Raw genomic sequence first — 18,795 nt, 5'->3', positions numbered from 1 at the left:
ACGCCAGTCTGGTGCCCCTTTCTGGCGTTAAACGCCCAGAATGGTGCCAGACCGGGCGTTAAATGCCCATTTTGCTGCCCTTACTGGCGTTTAAATGCCAGCAAGCTTTTCCTCCAGGGTGTGCTATTTTTCTTTCTGTTTTTATTCTGTTTTTGCTTTTTCAATTAATTTTATGACTTCACATGATCATCAACCTACAGATAACATAAAATAACAAAGGAAAATAGATAAATATAACATTGGGTTGCCTCCCAACAAGCACTTCTTTAATGTCAGTAGCTTGACAGTGGACTCTCATGGAGCCTCACAGATGTTCAGAGCAATGTTGGAACCTCCCAACACCAAACATAGAGTTTGAATGTGGGGGTTCAATGATGAGCGGATATTTTATACGCTTTTTGGGGGTAATTTCATGCAGATTTTAGTATGTTTTAATTAATTTTTAGTAGAATATTATTAGTTTTTAGGCAAAAATCATATTTCTGGACTTTACTATGAGTTTGTGTGTTTTTCTGTGATTTCAGGTATTTTCTGGCTGAAATTGAGGGAGCTGAGCAAAAATCTGAGTTAGGCTGAAAAAGGACTGCTGATGCTGTTGGATTCTGACCTCCCTGCACTCGAAATGGATTTTTTGGAGCTACAGGAGTCCAATTGGCGCGCTCTCAACGGCGTTGGAAAGTAGACATCCAGGGCTTTCCAGCAATATATAATAGTCCATACTTTGTGCGAAGATAGATGACGTAATTTGGCGTTGAACGCCAAGTACATGCTGCTGTCTGGAGTTAAACGCCAGAAAAACGTCATGATCCGGAGTTGAATGCCCAAAACACGTTATAACTTGGAGTTCAACTCCAAGAAAGGCCTCAACTCGTGGATAGCTTTAGTCTCAGCCCCAGCACACACCAAGTGGGCCCCAGAAGTGGATTTCTGCACCAATTATCTTAGTTTACTCATATTCTGTAAACCTAGGTTACTAGTTTACTATTTAAACAACTTTTAGAGACTTATCTTGTACCTAATGACATTTTCAGATCTGAATTACATACTTTGTGACGGCATGGGTCTCTAAACTCCATTGTTGGGGGTAAGGAGCTCTGCAGCGTCTCGATGATTTAATACAATTCCTTTATTTTCCATTCAAACACGCTTGTTCTTATCTAAGATGTTCATTCGCGCTTAATTATGGAGAAGGTGATGATCCGTGACACTCATCACCTTCCTCAAACCATGAACGTGTGCCTGACAACCACCTCCGTTCTACATCAGATTGAATGAGTATCTCTTAGACACAACTAGAAAATGGATAAATACAGACAGATTTACAGACAGATTTAGTCTTTATTACAGACGGATTTTTGGTTACCGACGAAATTTCCGACGGATTTTGTCCCTCTGTAAAAGCCCCGTCGGAAATTATTTACCGACGGATTTTTTTTCCGTCGGAAAATTACCGACGGATTTTTACGATTTACCGACGGATTTTCTCTCTGTAAATTCTCCCTCCATTTCCTGAAGGCGACAAACTTACAGACGGATTTTCCGTCTGTAATTACAGGCGGATTTTCAGACGGATTTTCTGTCTGTAATTACAGGCAGATTTTCAGACGGATTTTCTGTCTGTAATTACAGGCGGATTTTTCGACAGATTTTCTGTCTGTAATTTACAGACAAATTTTCCGACGGATTTTCTGTCTGTAAATTAAACTTTGAAAAATCATGATTACAGACAGAAAATCCGTCTGTAAATCCGTCTGTAAGGTAAAATAGAATTTTTTTTTTTACTTTTTCTAATTACAAAATAAACTTGTTTTCATACAAAATAAATATAAATTTAATACAAATTTTTATCTAATTTATATTTGAATATTTATAATATTTCAAAACATAAACAAATTCATCGTATTATCAAACTAAAAGAAAAGTATTATAAACAAGCAAGTCAATATAATTCAAAACATAAACAAAATATATTGATCATCAACTATAATAATAAGTAACAACCATACATCAAAGTGTGTTGATACATTAACTATAATTCAAAATATAAACTCAATGTATTCTTCAACTATACTAAGTCCTACTCCACTTTTGTTGAAAGCTAGAGATTCCTCAAATATGATGCCTACATATCCTATTACAAATAGTAATGCCATGGCAAGATCCTGCAGTCATGGTCACAGACTTGTAAACATATTCCCAAATGCAAACACTTCATGCTGAAATATACACAAGTGAATTTCAACTAAGAGGACATTGATAGACCTGATTTGCGGCCACCCAAGAATGGTTAATTGCCACTGCCCCAGTTGCAGCTGCTGCAAATACCGCAACAGCTTTGAGCAAATCAGTCTTGGGCTTATAACTGTCCTCAAAATCTTGTGAGCTTGTTTCATGGAGTGAACATAGGGGATCACAGTTTCAGATTCAGTTGGTAAGTCCTGAAAACATTTATACGTGAAGTATGAGTTAAGCACTAAGCTATAAGCAGCAGATATGTAACTTGATGACTTATAATTACATTTCATGTTCATGAGTTGAACTGAAACATCAGTCAAGTTTGAAAATGACAAAGTATAACTTGATGACTAGAGTCATTCATTACCTGAACTAAGAATCTAATCAACTACGTCCAGTTTATGTCCTTGAGTTGCACTGGCATATCAATCAGAATGGCTCAAGCATCAGTTTAAGAAAAGTAGAGTTCTTTTATGTTTGAAAATTTAACGTAGGAAAGCTGAGGGTATTTCCATAACACCAGATATTAACATACACAAGATTAACAAAATGTTTAGACAACAGTCTTGAAATCTCACCTTGCTAGGCATTATCCAGAAATAAATTTCAAAATGATGCAGATGGAGTTGAGAAGTATGAGAGGAACTTTTAGGTATTGAGTTGCGTAAATAAGACCTATGAGCTCGCCTTTGAAATATTTTGTCCTGCCACTTGAAAAATCAGATAAGCCCCATCCTTTAGGTGCCAGAAATCAGTCCTCATTTAGTATCTCTAGTGCATTTGCAAGAAGCAGGAACCCCTCAAGTAATGTCCACAAACCCATTTCCCTGCACTGCAAAGAAATCATAAGAAACTTAAAAATAACTTCAAATCATTTGCACTAGCTCTTTCATGTGTGGCTCAACTATTGCCACAAGTGTGAAATGATAAATAACTTAGACAACTTCTATCATACAAAGCTTTCTTGCAGAGGCTAGTATTGACCACCCCTCAAGTTCCTTCACATAAACTGTCTCAGTATAAGGGTCCTAGTAAGTTCCGAAAGACAAGGGATCCATATTATTCTTAAATTAGACCAGAACTATCAAAACGCAAATAGAATAAACAATTGATAATAAATAATTAAGGATGTGAAAGTCAGAAGAACAATGAGTAGTTGATGCTTCAACTTGACAAATCATTGAAAAACTATGCTCTGGCAACTAAAAATGAAGACCACGCCATTGTAGAGCATTGATTCTATTTCTATAGCATATAACTACTCTGACATCAGCAGTTCTTTCAATTGCATTGTCTCTATTAACCTAAAATGGCAATTAATGCAACTGATATATATACATGGACAACAAGGAACCATAATTCATCATAACAAAGGAAATCAACTAAAACACGATAATCATTGAAACAATTGGAATGAAAAGATGTAAACATGTTAAGTCATGTAGATCAGAGTTCACAACACAACACAACACAACACAGCCAAAGGAACACCGATCAAATAACACAAAGATAAAGCTAAAGGCTATAAGCTACAAGCTCCATTAGAGATCTGCTAACAAATGCAACGAACAAAAGTGAATGTGACATCGGAAATCTCTTGAAATAACCTTTTAGGAACAACTGCCTCCTCCTTTAAGTTTTCCAAGGATTCTTGAACCTTCTTCCAAACTAGATATTTAGAAGAATCAGAATCATCCAAATTTGATAAAGATATCACAGACCCTTCGAATTAATCAGCATCAACTGCAGACTGGTGATGAAGCAGTAGCCTCAAACTGTAAATATCTCAGATTCATTAAGATTGAATATTTATGCAGCTTATTACCAACATAAATGGCAATAATATATATTTTAGTTCTCCTGTATAATTTCCCCTTAGGAATTACAAAGCACCAATATATATAATCAAAGAAACCATCAGGCAACTACCAATTAAGAACCATAGAACTATGAAAGCGTTGTGATTATAAAGTACAAGACTCATTAGAACAAAAATGAAGTGTTAAAAAACTGAAAGAAGGACACCATCAAAACATTTCAAATTTCTAGACAGATTTCTAGACTTAAACAACTTCGTTTACCATCATGAATTAAAGGGAAAATCATACTAGTCTAGAAACAATAACAGGGCCAGAGCTTATATGACAGAGCTTAATTGAAGATGGTGACAGGATAATTTTGACTAACCAAAAATGCAGTCTCATTATACGACCTTAGAACAGTAACCACAGCCAAATCAACGATCATCAACGACTCCAGGAGCCTCCAATTTTCCAGATTCAGGCCAAATCAAATGCAGAATTTTCACTACTCAGTAACAATTCAGCAAAGCTAGCAGCAGAAAATTCAATAATCACATATCTCCAATTTTGGAATTCAGATTCAGAATATAAAATTGCAGAATTAGAGTCTACAACATCAAAAGCTTCAGAATCAGCAAGGAATCCAAAACTTACAAAAGAAGTTCACATCAAAGGAGAAGAAGGAGACTCATCAGATTTCAATTTTACATTTTAACCTCAACAACAAACAAAATCAACAGAGCTGGCAGATCGAGCAATAATTCAGCATTCATCTTTGTCTATTTATGCAGAAAACGAAGAAGAAGCAATAGATTTGGCTGAAGAAGAAGAATTAGCTTTCAATTTTGAATTTCAACCAGTATAATCAAGAGCAATTTCAGTTCGAGCAGGATTCCAAAATTCAATTCCAAAAACTGCAATCAGAATTACCTCTCATTCCAGAACACACAAGAGAAGAACACCTGGATCTACATTTGGCGCATTTGTAGGAAACGGCTCGGGCCGATCTGAGGAGGAAGTTGCCATCCAGGGCAGCGGAGTAGCAGCAAAGGGGTTGAATCGCCGTCGGCAAAGTTGGAGGGAGATGACACCGTGCATGAAGGAGGCGGATGGGCCCAGAGCGGTGAGAACGACGACGACGCGACTACCTCCGTGACTATCAGGGCAGAGATCTTCCCTGAAGGATGAGTGCAGTGATTCCTGAACCGGTGGATGAGGATAACCAGCGAATGGCCGTTGCTGAGGTCAGTGATGAGATTGTGCGACGCGAGCGGCGGCGGCAGCGGTTAAAGAAGCTCGTGGACAGTGAGAGAGCATGGACGGAGAGAGGAAGAAGTTCTTCACTTGTGTGGAGGGTGAATGAAGCTCGAGAGACTAGGGTGTAAGTTAGGGTTAGCTCCATGTTTTCAGACGAAAATTTTTTAATTACAGTGGGATTTTTCTGTCTGTAATAATTTACTAAAATACAGTATTTTGTTTATTTAATTACAGACGGATTTTCCTTATGTAATAATTTCTTTTGAAAAAAGTTAATTTTACCGACAGAATTATCGACGGATTTTATTTTCTGTCTGTAATTTATGCTAATTCATTTTTTTATTTTCCGACAAAAAAATCCCTCTGAAATTCTGTCTATATTTCCGTGGGATAAAATCCGTCGGAAATATCCGTCTGTAATAACTAATTTTCTAGTAGTGAGATTCTTTAATCAGAATCTTCGTGGTATAAGCTGGATTGATGGCGGCATTCATGAGAATCCGGAAAGTCTAAACCTTGTCTGTGGTATTCTGAGTAGGATTCTGGGATTGAATGACTGTGACGTGCTTCAAACTCCTGAGGGCTGGGCGTTAGTGACAGACGCAAAAGAATCAATGGATTCTATTCCAACCTGATTGAGAACCGACAGATGATTAGCCGTGCTGTGATAGAGCATAGGAACGTTTTCACTGAGAGGATGGGAAGTAGCCACTGACAACGGTGACACCCTACATAGAGCTTGCCATGGAAGGAGCCTTGCGTGTGTTGAAGGATTTCAAGGAAGAGTTGAAGTTCAAAGGACAAAGCATCTCCAAAACTCCAACATATTCCCCATTACTGCACAACAAGTAACGCTATTATTCTCTATTATTTTAACTTAGAATTTTAAATACTTTGACTTCTTACAACTAAATCCAAATAAATTTATTGGCCTCCTGACTAAGACTAATAAAATAAACATTGATTGCTTCAAACCAATAATCTCCGTGGGATCGACCCTTACTCACGTAAGGTATTACTTGGACGACCCAGTGCACTTGCTGGTTAGTTGTGCGAATTACAAATTCGTGCACCAAGTTTTTGGCGCCGTTGCCGGGGATTATTGAGTTTGAACAATTGAAGGCATATTTTATTTCTTAGATCAGGAATAATTTATTTTTGTTGTTACAGAGTCATTAAATTTTGATAGGATAGTTTCTTTTCAAAAATTTCTTTTCAAAAATATTATTTTTCTTAATTAATTGTTGATTTTTCGTGAATTTAGTGTCTTATTCTAAGTTTGGCGTTAACTACATATTTTATATTTTCCTTAAAATTTTCGTATTAGTGTTCTTGGTTCTTCCTTGATCTTCAAGTTGTTCTTGATAATTGGTTATACCCTTTGGAACCTTTTTCAAAAATAATTTTTCTTGGATTGAATCTTGTGCTAAACTTTAAGTTTGGTGTTTTCTTGTTAATCTTTTTATAATTTTCGAATATTTTATTAAAGTTTTCTAAAAATTTTAAGTTTGGTGTTCTTCCTTTTGTTCTTGGTGTTCTTGTGAATCTTCAAGGTGTTCTTGAGTTTTTCTTGTATCTTGATCTTAAAATTTTTAAGTTTGTTGTTCCTTGGTGTTTTCCCTCCAAAAATTTTCGAAAATAAGGAGCACTAGATCTAAAAATTTTAAGTCTTGTGTCTTTTGTGTGTTTTTCTCTTTCATCATAAAATTCAAAATTCAAAAAAATTTTATATTTTCTAACTAATTTTGAACCACTTTTTCGAAATTTTTATATAAATTTCAGATTTTAATTTCAATTTTTTCGAAAAATTTTCAAAAAAAAATATATTTTTAACTTCTTTTTATATATTTTGTTTTTATTTATTCCACTTTTATAAAATAAATAAAATCAACATACAAATTATCTCTTGTAATCGAATATGGAAGCAAGCAGGAATGAACAGTCCAAGAGGACTCTGGGGTCATATGCTAACCCCACTACTGCTTCATATGGGAGTAGTATCTGTATACCCTCCATTGGAGTTGGTAGCTTTGAGCTGAATCCTCAGCTCATTATCATGGTGCAGCAAAACTGCCAGTATTCTGGTCTTCCACATGAAGAACCTACAGAGTTTCTGGCACAATTTCTGCAAATTGCTGATACAGTACATGATAAGGAAGTAGATCAGGATGTCTACAGATTATTACTGTTTCTATTTGCTGTAAAAGATCAAGCTAAGAGGTGGTTAAATAACCAGCCTAAGAACAGCATAAAAACATGGAAACAGCTGTTAGAAAAATTCCTGAATCACTATTTCCCTCCAAAACGGATGACACAGCTAAGGCTAAGCATCCAAGGCTTCAAACAAGGAGATAATGAATCCCTTTATGATGCCTGGGAGAGATACAGAGAGATGCTAAGAAAATGCCCCTCTGAAATGTTTTCAGAATGGGTGCAATTAGACATCTTCTACTATGGGCTTACAGAAAAAGCTCAGATCTCTCTTGACCACTCAGCTGGTGGATCTATACATATGAGAAAAACAATTGAAGAAGCTCAAGAGCTTATTGATACAGTTGCTAGAAATCAGCATCTGTATCTAAGCAGTAAATCTTCCATGAAAGAAGAAGCTAAAACAGTAACTGCTGAACTCAGTCCGGTGGATCAGGCTAATGAAATTAATCAGCAATTAGACTTTCTAACTCAGCAGCTAGCCGAATTCAAGGAAATATTACAGGAAACAAGAATGGCAAACAGGAATATGGAAGTGCAATTAAAGCAGACAGAAAAGCAACTGTCAAAACAAATAGCAGAAGAATGCCAAGCAGTTCAATTAAGAAGTGGGAAAACATTAAATACCTCACTTCAAAGCAGCAGAAAACCAAGAAATGAACAATTGGTTACTCAAAATCCCTCTGAGGACAGTCAGAGCCCAGAGAGGAATAAAGCTGGCGTTGAACGCCCAGACCATGCTCATTTCTGGCGTTCAACGCCAGAAACAAGCATGAATCCGGCGTTGAACGCCCAAAGGGAACACGGTTCTGGCGTTCAAACGCCAGTAACAAATAGGGAGATGGCGTCTAACGCCACTCCAGCTTCTACCCCTGGCATTCAAATGCCAGTGGGTGATCAGTCACATACAAGTGCTGATAACAACCCTTCTAAAAAGGCTTCCCAACCCACTTCTGAAGGTAATAAACCTGCAGCAACTAAGGTTGAGGAATACAAAGCCAAAATGCCTTATCCTCAAAAACTCCGCCAAGCGGAACAGGATAAGCAATTTGCCCGCTTTGCAGACTATCTCAGGACTCTTGAAATAAAGATTCCGTTTGCAGAAGCACTTGAGCAAATACCCTCTTATGCTAAGTTCATGAAAGAGATCTTAAGTCATAAGAAGGATTGGAGGGAGACTGAAAAAGTTTACCTCACTGAAGAATGCAGTGCAGTCATTCTGAAAAGCTTACCTGAGAAGCTTAAAGATCCTGGGAGCTTTATGATACCATGCACATTAGAGGGTACTTGTGCCAAGCAAGCTTTATGTGATCTTGGGGCAAGTATCAACCTAATACCTGCATCTACTATCAGAAAGCTTGGTTTAACTGAAGAAATCAAACCAACCAGGATATGTCTTCAACTTGCTGATGGCTCCATTAAATACCCATCAGGAGTGATTGAAGACATGATTGTCAAGGTCGGGCCATTCGCCTTTCCTACTGACTTTGTGGTGCTGGAAATGGAGGAGCACAAGAGTGCAACTCTCATTCTAGGAAGACCTTTCCTAGCCACTGGCCGAACCATCATTGATGTCCAAAAAGGGGAAGTAACCTTGAGAGTCAATGAGGAGGAGTTTAAGTTGAATGTTGTCAAAGCCATGCAACATCCAGACACCCTAAATGACTGCATGAGTGTTGATATTATTGACTCTCTGGTAAGAGAGGTCAATATGGCTGAGAGTCTCGAATCAGAGCTAGAGGACATCTTTAAAGATGTTCAGCCTGATTTGGAGGAATCAGAGAAGATAATAGAACCTCTGAAAATCCCTCAAGAAGAGGAGAAACCTCCAAAACCCGAACTCAAACCATTACCACCATCCCTGAAATATGCATTTCAGGGAGAAGGTGATACCTTTCCTGTAATTATAAGCTCTACCTTAGAGCCACAGGAAGAGGAAGCACTAATTCAAGTGCTAAGGACGCACAAGACAGCTCTTAGGTGGTCCATTAGTGATCTTAAGGGCATTAGCCCAGCCAGATGCATGCACAAAATCTTGCTGGAGGATGACGCCAAGCCAGTGGTTCAACCACAAAGGCGGCTGAATCCAGCTATGAAAGAAGTGGTGCAGAAAGAGGTCACTAAATTACTAGAGGCTGGGATTATTTATCCTATTTCTGACAGCCCCTGGGTGAGCCCTGTCCAAGTTGTCCCTAAGAAAGGAGGCATGACAGTGGTTCATAATGAAAAAAATGAACTGGTTCCTACAAGGACAGTTATAGGGTGGCGTATGTGCATTGATTATAGAAGGCTCAATACAGCCACCAGAAAGGATCATTTTCCTTTACCATTCATAGACCAGATGCTAGAAAGACTAGCAAGTCATGAATACTACTGCTTCCTGGATGGATATTCAGGTTATAATCAAATTGCAGTAGATCCCCAGGATCAAGAGAAAACGGCATTCACATGTCCATCTGGAGTATTTGCTTACAGAAGGATGCCATTTGGCCTGTGCAATGCACCTGCAACCTTTCAGAGGTGCATGCTCTCAATTTTCTCTGATATGGTGGAAAAATTTCTGGAAGTCTTCATGGATGACTTCTCAGTATTTGGAGACTCATTCAGCTCCTGCCTTAACCATTTAGCACTTGTTCTGAAAAGATGCCAAGAGACTAACCTGGTTTTAAACTGGGAAAAATGTCACTTTATGGTGATTGAAGGAATTGTCCTTGGGCACAAAATTTCGAACAAGGGAATAGAGGTGGATCAAGCTAAGGTAGAAGTAATTGAAAAATTACCACCACCTGCTAATGTTAAGGCAATCAGAAGCTTTCTGGGGCATGCAGGATTCTATAGGAGGTTCATAAAGGATTTTTCAAAAATTGCCAAACCTCTGAGCAACCTGCTAGCTGCTGACACGCCATTTATCTTTGATAAAGAGTGTCTGCAGGCATTTGAGACTCTGAAAGCTAAATTGGTTACTGCACCAATCATCTCTGCACCAGACTGGACATTACCATTTGAATTGATGTGTGATGCCAGTGACCATGCCATTGGTGCAGTGTTGGGACAAAGGCATGACAAGCTTCTGCACGTCATTTACTATGCCAGCCGTGTTCTAAATGATGCACAGAAGAATTACACAACCACAGAAAAAGAGCTACTAGCAGTGGTTTACGCCATTGACAAATTCAGATCCTATTTAGTAGGATCAAAAGTGATTGTGTACACTGATCATGCTGCTCTTAAATATCTACTCACAAAGCAGGATTCAAAACCCAGACTCATCAGATGGGTATTGCTTCTGCAAGAGTTTGATATAGAAATAAGAGACAGAAAAGGGATAGAGAATCAAGTGGCAGATCACCTGTCCCGAATAGAACTAGTGGAAGGGGCGTCCCTCCCTCTCATTGAGATCTCTGAAACCTTTCCGGATGAGCAACTGTTTGCCATCCAGGAAGTACCATGGTTTGCAGACATTGCAAACTACAAGGCAGTGAGATTCATACTCAAAGAGTACAGTAGGGTGCAATCAAAGAAATTAATCACAGATGCAAAGTACTATCTTTGGGATGAACCATATCTCTTTAAGAGATGTGCAGACGGAGTAATCCGTAGATGTGTGCCTAAAGAAGAAGCACAGAAGATCCTATGGCATTGCCATGGATCACAGTATAGAGGACATTTTGGAAGTGAACGAACAGCCACAAGAGTCCTCCAAAGTGGCTTCTACTGGCCTACTCTCTATAAAGATTCCCGAGCGTTTGTGCTTAATTGTGATAGTTGCCAAAGATCAGGTAACCTACCTCACAGTTATGCCATGCCTCAACAAGGAATCTTGGAGATTGAGTTGTTTGATGTATGGGGCATTGACTTCATGGGACCTTTCCCACCATCATACTTAAACACTTATATTCTGGTAGCAGTGGATTATGTATCCAAATGGGCGGAGGCTATTGCAACACCCACTAATGACACTAAAACAGTGTTAAAATTCCTCCAGAAATATATCTTCAGCAGATTTGGTATCCCTAGAGTGTTAATCAGTGACGGGGGCACTCATTTCTGTAATAAACAGCTTTACTCTGCTCTGGTACGTTATGTAGTCAACCACAGGGTAGCTACTCCATATCACCCACAAACTAATGGGCAAGCTGAAGTCTCAAATAGAGAACTTAAAAGAATCCTGGAACGGACTGTAATTAACCGTAGAAGGGATTGGGCAAGAAGCTTGGATGATGCTCTGTGGGCATACAGAACAGCATTCAAGACCCCCATAGGGACCTCTCCATACCAGCTTGTGTATGGAAAGGCGTGTCACTTGCCAGTGGAACTGGAACACAAGGCCTACTGGGCAACCAGATTCCTAAACTTTGATGCCAAGTTAGCTGGAGAAAAACGATTGCTCCAGTTAAATGAGCTAGAGGAATTTAGACTCAATGCTTTCGAGAATGCAAAAATATACAAAGAGAAAGCAAAAAGATGGCATGATAAGAAATTATCATCCAGAGTCTTTGAGCCGGGGCAGAAAGTTCTGCTATTTAATTCTAGGCTCAAATTATTCCTTGGGAAATTAAAATCCCGGTGGAGAGGTCCATATGTAATTACAAGTGTATCACCATATGGATACGTAGAGCTTCAGAATAATGACTCTGACAAAAAGTTCATTGTTAATGGACAGAGAATTAAACATTATCTTGAAAGTAACATCGAGCAAGAATGCTCAAGACTGAGACTTGATTAGAGCTCAGTGGTAGTCCAGCTAAAGACAATAAAGAAGCGCTTGCTGGGAGGCAACCCAGCCATTTACAAAGTTTATTTACTAATTAAATAAATTTCCTTTTTTCACAGGTATGAGTCCAAGTATCTTCAAAGGGTAAAAATAGCAATTGATTGAATTCACAGAGTTACAGGGAAATTTGGAAGCTCACTGGCGTGAAAAAGCCAGTAAGAAATGTTTTGGGCGTTGAACGCCCAAAAGAAGCACCCACTGGGCGTTCAACGCCAGTAAGGATAGCCATCTGGGCGTTGAACGCCAGAAAGGAGCATCTTCTGGGCGTTGAACGCCAGAAAGAAGCACCTTCTGGGCGTTCAACGCCAGATTGTTAGCATCCTGGGCGTTCAGAAAAACGCCCAGTGACAAAGGACCTCCTGGCGTTCAACGCCAGAAAGAAGCATCAGCTGGGCGTTGAACGCCCAGGAGAAGCAGCATTTGGGCGTTAAACGCCCAAAACATGCATCGTTTGGGCGTTTAACGCCAGGATGGTGGGAGGAGGTAAAATTCGTTTTTCTTTATAATTTTTCTAAATTTTTATATTTCAATTCATGATTTCTTGCATAAACATGTTTCAAATTGTCATCCCTCAAATCAAATTAGTTTTCTAAAAATCCTAATTTCTAAAATCCCTTTTTCAAAAGTATCAAATATATCTTAATTCATAAACACAAATCTTTTTTTTTCAATCCAAATCTTTTACAAATCTTTTTCAAACTCATCATATCTTTTGAATTTTGATGAGCGGATAATTTATACGCCTTTTGGCATTGTTTTCATATAGTTTTTAGTAAGTTTGAGCTACTTTTAGGGATGTTTTCATTAGTTTTTATGTTAAATTCACATTTCTGGACTTTACTATGAGTTTGTGTGTTTTTCTGTGATTTCAGGTAAATTCTGACTGAAATTGAGGGATTTGAGCAAAACTCTGAAGAAGGCTGACAAAAGGACTGCTGATGCTGTTGGATTCTGACCTCCCTGCACTCGGAATGGATTTTCTGGAGCTACAGAACTCCAATTGGCGTGCTCTCAACGGCGTTGGAAAGTAGACATCCAGAGCTTTCCAGCAATATATAATAGTCCATGCTTTATTCGAAGAATGACGACGTAACTTGGCGTTGAACGCCAAGTTCATGCTGCTGTCTGGAGTTAAACGCCAGAAAAACGTCATGATCCGGAGTTGAACGCCCAAAACACGTCATAACCTGAAGTTTGACGCCAAGATATGCCTTAGCACGTGAATTCATCAAGCTCAGCCCAAGCACACACCAAGTGGGCCCCGGAAGTGGATTTATGCATCAATTACTTACTCATGTAAACCCTAGTAGCTAGTCTAGTATATATAGGACATTTATCTATTGTATTAGACATCCTGGATTGTATTTTGATCCTGTGATCACGTTAGAGAGGGCTGGCCATTCGGCCATGCCTGAACTCTTTGCTTATGTATTTTCAACGGTGGAGTTTCTGCACACCATAGATTAAGGGTGTGGAGCTCTGCTGTACCTCAAGTATTAATGCAATTCTATTATCTTTTATTCAATTCTCTCTTATTCTTATTCCAAGATATTCATTCGTACCCAAGAACATGATGAATGTGATGAGTCAGATTACCCTCATTATCATTCTCACTTATGAATGCGCGTGATTGACAACCATGTCCGTTCTACATGCAACAGAGCTTGAATGCGTATCTCTTAGATTCCCCAACAGAATCTTCGTGGTATAAGTTAGATAGTTGGCGGCATTCATCTGGATCCGGAAAGTCCAACCTTGTCTGTGGTGTTCCGAGTAGGATCCTGGGAGTCCGGAAAGTCCAACCTTGTCTGTGGTGTTCCGCGTAGGATTCCGATCATGAATGACCGTGACGTGCTTCAAACTTTAACCTGCTGGGCGTTGGTGACAGACGCAAAAGAGGGATTCTATTCCAGTAGGAGCGGGAACCAACCGGTGATTAGCCGTACTGTGACAGAGTGCGTTGCATAGTTTTCACTGCGAGGATGGGATGTAGCCATCAGCCACGGGTGATGCCTCCAGACTGGTTAGCTGTGCGAGTGACAGCCGCACAGGTTATTTCCCCGTGAGGAATGAAAGTAGCCACAGTTGATGGTGAACCCCTATACAAAGCTTGCCATGGAAAGGAGTAAGAAGGATTGAGTAGAAGGAGTAGGAGAGCAGGCGTCCAAGAGCTCTACAGCATCTCCATCCGCTTATCTGAAATTCCTACCAATGAATCTGCATAAGTCTTCTATCCCTTTTATTATTCCTTTTTATTTATTATAATTACAATTCCTCTTTTTTCTGCCTGACTGAGATTTGCAAGGTGACCATAGCTTGCTTCATACCAACAATCTCTGTGGATTCGACCCTTACTCACGTAAGGTTATTACTTGGACGACCCAGTACACTTGCTGGTTAGTTGAACGAGATTGTGAAGAAAATAAACAATGCCCTCAGAGTATACATCTTTTATAAATACATACAAGTGATCACAATTTCGTCCACCAAGTTTTTGGCGCCGTTGCCGGGGATTGTTCGAGTATGGACAACTGACGGTTCATCTTGTTGCTCAGATTAGGTAATTTTCTTTTCAAAAATCTTTTTCAAAAATTTTTCTTTTATTTTTCGTTCTTCCAAAAATGTTTTTCGAAAAAAATTAATAAAAATACAAAAAAATCATAAAATCATAAAAATCAAAAATATTTATGTTTCTTGTTTGAATCTTGTGTTAATTTTTAAGTTTGGTGTCAATTGCATGCTTTTAAAATTTTTCTTGCATTTTTTTTCGAAAATTTCATGCATTCATAGTGTTCTTCATGATCTTCAAGTTGTTCTTGACAAGTCTTCTTGTTTGATCTTGATGATTTCTTGTTTTGTGTCTTTTGTTGTTTTTCATGTGCACTTGTGCATTCATATTTTCCATGCATTAAAAATTTCTAAGTTTGGTGTCTTGCATGTTTTCTTTGCATCAAAATTTTTCAAAATTATGTTCTTGATGTTCATCATGATCTTCAAAGTGTTCTTGGTGTTCATCTTGACATTCATAGCATTCATGCATGCATCTTGTGTCTTGATCCAAAATTTTCATGTTTTGGGTCATTTTTGTGTTTTTCATTCAAAATTTGATTTCAAAAATATCTTATCCTTATTTCCCTCCAAAATTTCGAAATTTTGGGTTGACTTGGTCAAAAATTTTTAAAAATTAGTTGTTTCTTACAAGTCAAGTCAAAATTTCAATTTTAAAAATCTTATCTTTTCAAAATCTTTTTCAAAAATCATATCTTTTTCATTTTTTTATTTTCGAAAATTTCAAAAATATTTTTCAAAATATTTTCAAAATCTTTTTCTTATCTTTTTATCCAATTTTCGAAAAATTAGCTAACAATTAATGTGATTGGTTCAAAAATTTGAAGTTTGTTACTTTCTTGTTAAGAAAGGTTCAATCTTTAAATTCTAGAATCTTATCTTGTAGTTTCTTGTTAGTTAAGTAATTTTTAAAATTAAATCTTTTTTTTCAAATATCTTTTTCAAATATATCTTTTTATCTTTTATCTTATCTTTTCAAAATTTTATCTTTTCAAATTTGATTTCAAAATATCTTATCTAACCTCCTATCTTCTTATCTTTTTCAAAATTTGATTTCAAATCTTTTTCAATCAACTAACTAACTCCTTGTTTGTTTCTTATCTTTTTCAAAACCACCTAACTACTTTTCCCTCTCTAAATTTTCGAAAATTCTCCCCCTCTTTTTCAAAAATTCTTTTTAATTGTTTTAAATTCTAATTTTAATCTCATCTCATCTTTAATTTTCGAAAATCACTAACCATTTTTTCAAAATTATTTTCGAAAATTTCTCTTCTCTTTTCTTATTCTATTTAATTATTTAATTACTAACACTTCTCTTCACCTCTCTTCATCCAAATCCGAACCTCCTCCTTCATTCTTCTACCCCTTTCTTCTTCTACTAACATAAGGGAATCTCTATACTGTGACATAGAGGATTCCTCTTTCTTTTCCTGTTTTCTTCTCTTTCTTATGAGCAGGAACAAGGATAAAGGCACTCTTGTTGAAGGTGATCCAGAACCTGAAAGGACTCTGAAGAGAAAATTAAGAGAAGCTAAATTACAACAATCCAGAGGCAACCTTTTAGAAAATTTCGAACAAGAGGAAGAGATGGCCGAAAATAATAATAATAATGTAAGGAGAATGCTTGGTGATTTCACAAAGCCAACATCCAAGTTTGATGGAAGAAGCATCTCCATTCCTGCCATTGGAGCCAATAACTTTGAGCTTAAGCCTCAACTAGTTGCATTAATGCAACAAAACTGCAAGTTTTATGGACTTCCATCTGAAGATCCTTATCAGTTTTTAACTGAATTCTTGCAAGTCTGTGATACTGTAAAGACAAATGGAGTTAATCCTGAAGTCTACAGACTCATGCTTTTCCCTTTTGCTGTAAGAGACAGAGCTAGAATATGGTTGGATTTACAACCTAAGGATAGCCTGGACTCCTGGGATAAGCTGGTCACTGCCTTCTTAGATAAATTCTTTCCTCCTCAAAAGCTGAGCAAGCTGAGAGTGGATGTTCAAACTTTCAAACAAAAAGATGGTGAATCCCTCTATGAAGCTTGGGAAAGATACAAGCAGCTGACCAAGAGATGTCCATCTGACATGTTTTCAGAATGGACCCTATTAGATATATTCTATTAGTGTCTCTATGAATTTTCGAAAATGTCACTGGACCATTCTGCAGGTGGATCTATTCACCTGAAGAAAACGCCTGAAGAGGCTCAAGAACTCATTGACATGGTTGCAAACAACCAGTTCATGTATACCTCTGAGAGGAATTCCGTGAATAATGGGGTCCCTCAGAAGAAGGGAGTTCTTGAAATTGATGCTCTGAATGCCATACTGGCTCAGAACAAAGTGTTGACTCAACAGGTCAACATGATCTCTCAAAATCTGAATGGATTGCAACATGCATCCAACAGTACTAGAGAGGTAGCTTCTGAAGAAGCTTATGATCCTGAGAACCCTGCCATGGCAGAGGTTAATTATCTGGGTGAACCATATGGAAATACCTATAACCCATCATGGAGAAATCATCCAAATTTCTCCTAGAGGATCAACAAAAACCTCAACAAGGTTTTAACAATGGTGGACGCAATAGGCTGAATAATAGTAAGCCATATCCATCATCTTCTCAGCAACAGACAGAGAACGCTGAACAAAATAATTCTAATTTAGCCAATATAGTCTCTGATCTGTCAAAAGCCACTTTCAGTTTCATGAATGAAACAAGATCCTCCATTAGAAATTTGGAGGCACAAGTAGGCCAGCTGAGTAAGAAAGTTATTGAAACTCCTCCCAGTATTCTCCCAAGTAATACAGAAGAGAATCCAAAAGGAGAGTGCAAAGCCATTGACTTAGTCAACATGGCCGAATGCATCAAGGAGGAGGAGGACGAAAATCCCAGTGAGGAAGACCTCCTGGGACGTCCTCCAAGCAAGAAGGAGCTTCCTATTAAGGATCCTGAGGAATCTGAGGCTCATACAGAGACCTTAGAGATTCCATTAAATCTCCTTCTGCCATTCATGAGCTCTGACTATTATTCATCCTCTGAAGAGGATGAAGATGTGACTGGTGAGCAAATTGCTCAATATCTAGGAGCTATCATGAAACTGAATGCCAAGCTATTTGGTAATGAGACTTGGGAAAGTGAACCTCCCTTGCTCATTAGTGATTTAGAGACTTGGATTCAGGAAACTCTACCTCAAAAGAAACAAGATCCTGGCAAGTTCTTAATACCTTGCACCATTGGCACCATGAGCTTTGAAAAAGCTCTATGTGATCTTGGGTCAGGGATAAACCTTATGCCACTCTCTGTAATGGAGAAGCTAGGGATCATTGAGGTGCAACCTGCTTTGTTCTCACTGCAATTGGCAGATAAGTCAGTGAGACAAGCTCATGGGATAGTAGAGGACGTGCTTATAAAAGTTGAAGACTTTTACATCCCTGCTGATTTCCTAATCCTAGATACTAGGAAGGAAGATGATGAATGCATCATCCTAGGAAGACCTTTCCTAGCCACAGCAGAAGCTGTGATAGATGTCAACAGAGGAGAGTTAGTCCTTCAATTGAATGGAGAATACCTTGTGTTCCAAGCACATGGCCATCCCTCTGTGACAAAAGAGAGAAAGCATGAAGAGCTTCTCTCAGTTCAAGGTCAAGAAGAGCCCACACAGTCAGACTCTAAGTTTGGTGTTGTGAAGCCACAACCAAACTCTAAGTTTGGTGTTCAAACCCCATATCCAAACTCTAAGTTTGGTGTTGGGACTAGACAACATTGACTTGATTGCTCTGTGGCTCCATGAGAACCACTGTCAAGCTATTGACATTAAAGAAGCGCTTGTTGGGAGGCAACCCAATTTTATTTATCTAATTTTATTTTATTTTGTTTCTTTGTTATTTTTGTGTTTAATTAGGTACATGATCATGAGGAGTCACGAAAAAATCAAAAAAATTAAAAACAGA

The 18,795-nt window shown here is 38.1% G+C and overlaps 1 long non-coding RNA gene and 1 other non-coding gene across 3 annotated transcripts; both read right to left on the bottom strand.

Moving 5' to 3' along the window:
- Positions 1-2,060: 2,060 nt before the first annotated feature.
- On the bottom strand, positions 2,061-2,996 carry LOC112718253 (uncharacterized). Of its 2 annotated transcripts, XR_003160720.3 has the most exons (4): positions 2,814-2,996; positions 2,603-2,652; positions 2,263-2,438; positions 2,061-2,162 (listed from the first exon to the last, which is right to left on the bottom strand). It is a non-coding gene; the product is annotated as an uncharacterized lncRNA (long non-coding RNA). The 2 variants fall into 2 exon arrangements; XR_011866312.1 differs by having other exon boundaries at positions 2,067-2,438.
- A 13,834-nt stretch (positions 2,997-16,830) lies between these two features.
- On the bottom strand, positions 16,831-16,934 carry LOC112719059 (small nucleolar RNA R71). Its single transcript, XR_003161379.1, has one exon. It is a non-coding gene; the product is annotated as a small nucleolar RNA R71 (small nucleolar RNA).
- Positions 16,935-18,795: the final 1,861 nt, after the last annotated feature.

Source organism: Arachis hypogaea, chromosome 10 (assembly GCF_003086295.3).
Source record: "Arachis hypogaea cultivar Tifrunner chromosome 10, arahy.Tifrunner.gnm2.J5K5, whole genome shotgun sequence".
NCBI classification, from domain to species: domain Eukaryota; kingdom Viridiplantae; phylum Streptophyta; class Magnoliopsida; order Fabales; family Fabaceae; genus Arachis; species Arachis hypogaea.
This window is presented reverse-complemented; position numbering and strand designations above follow the sequence as displayed.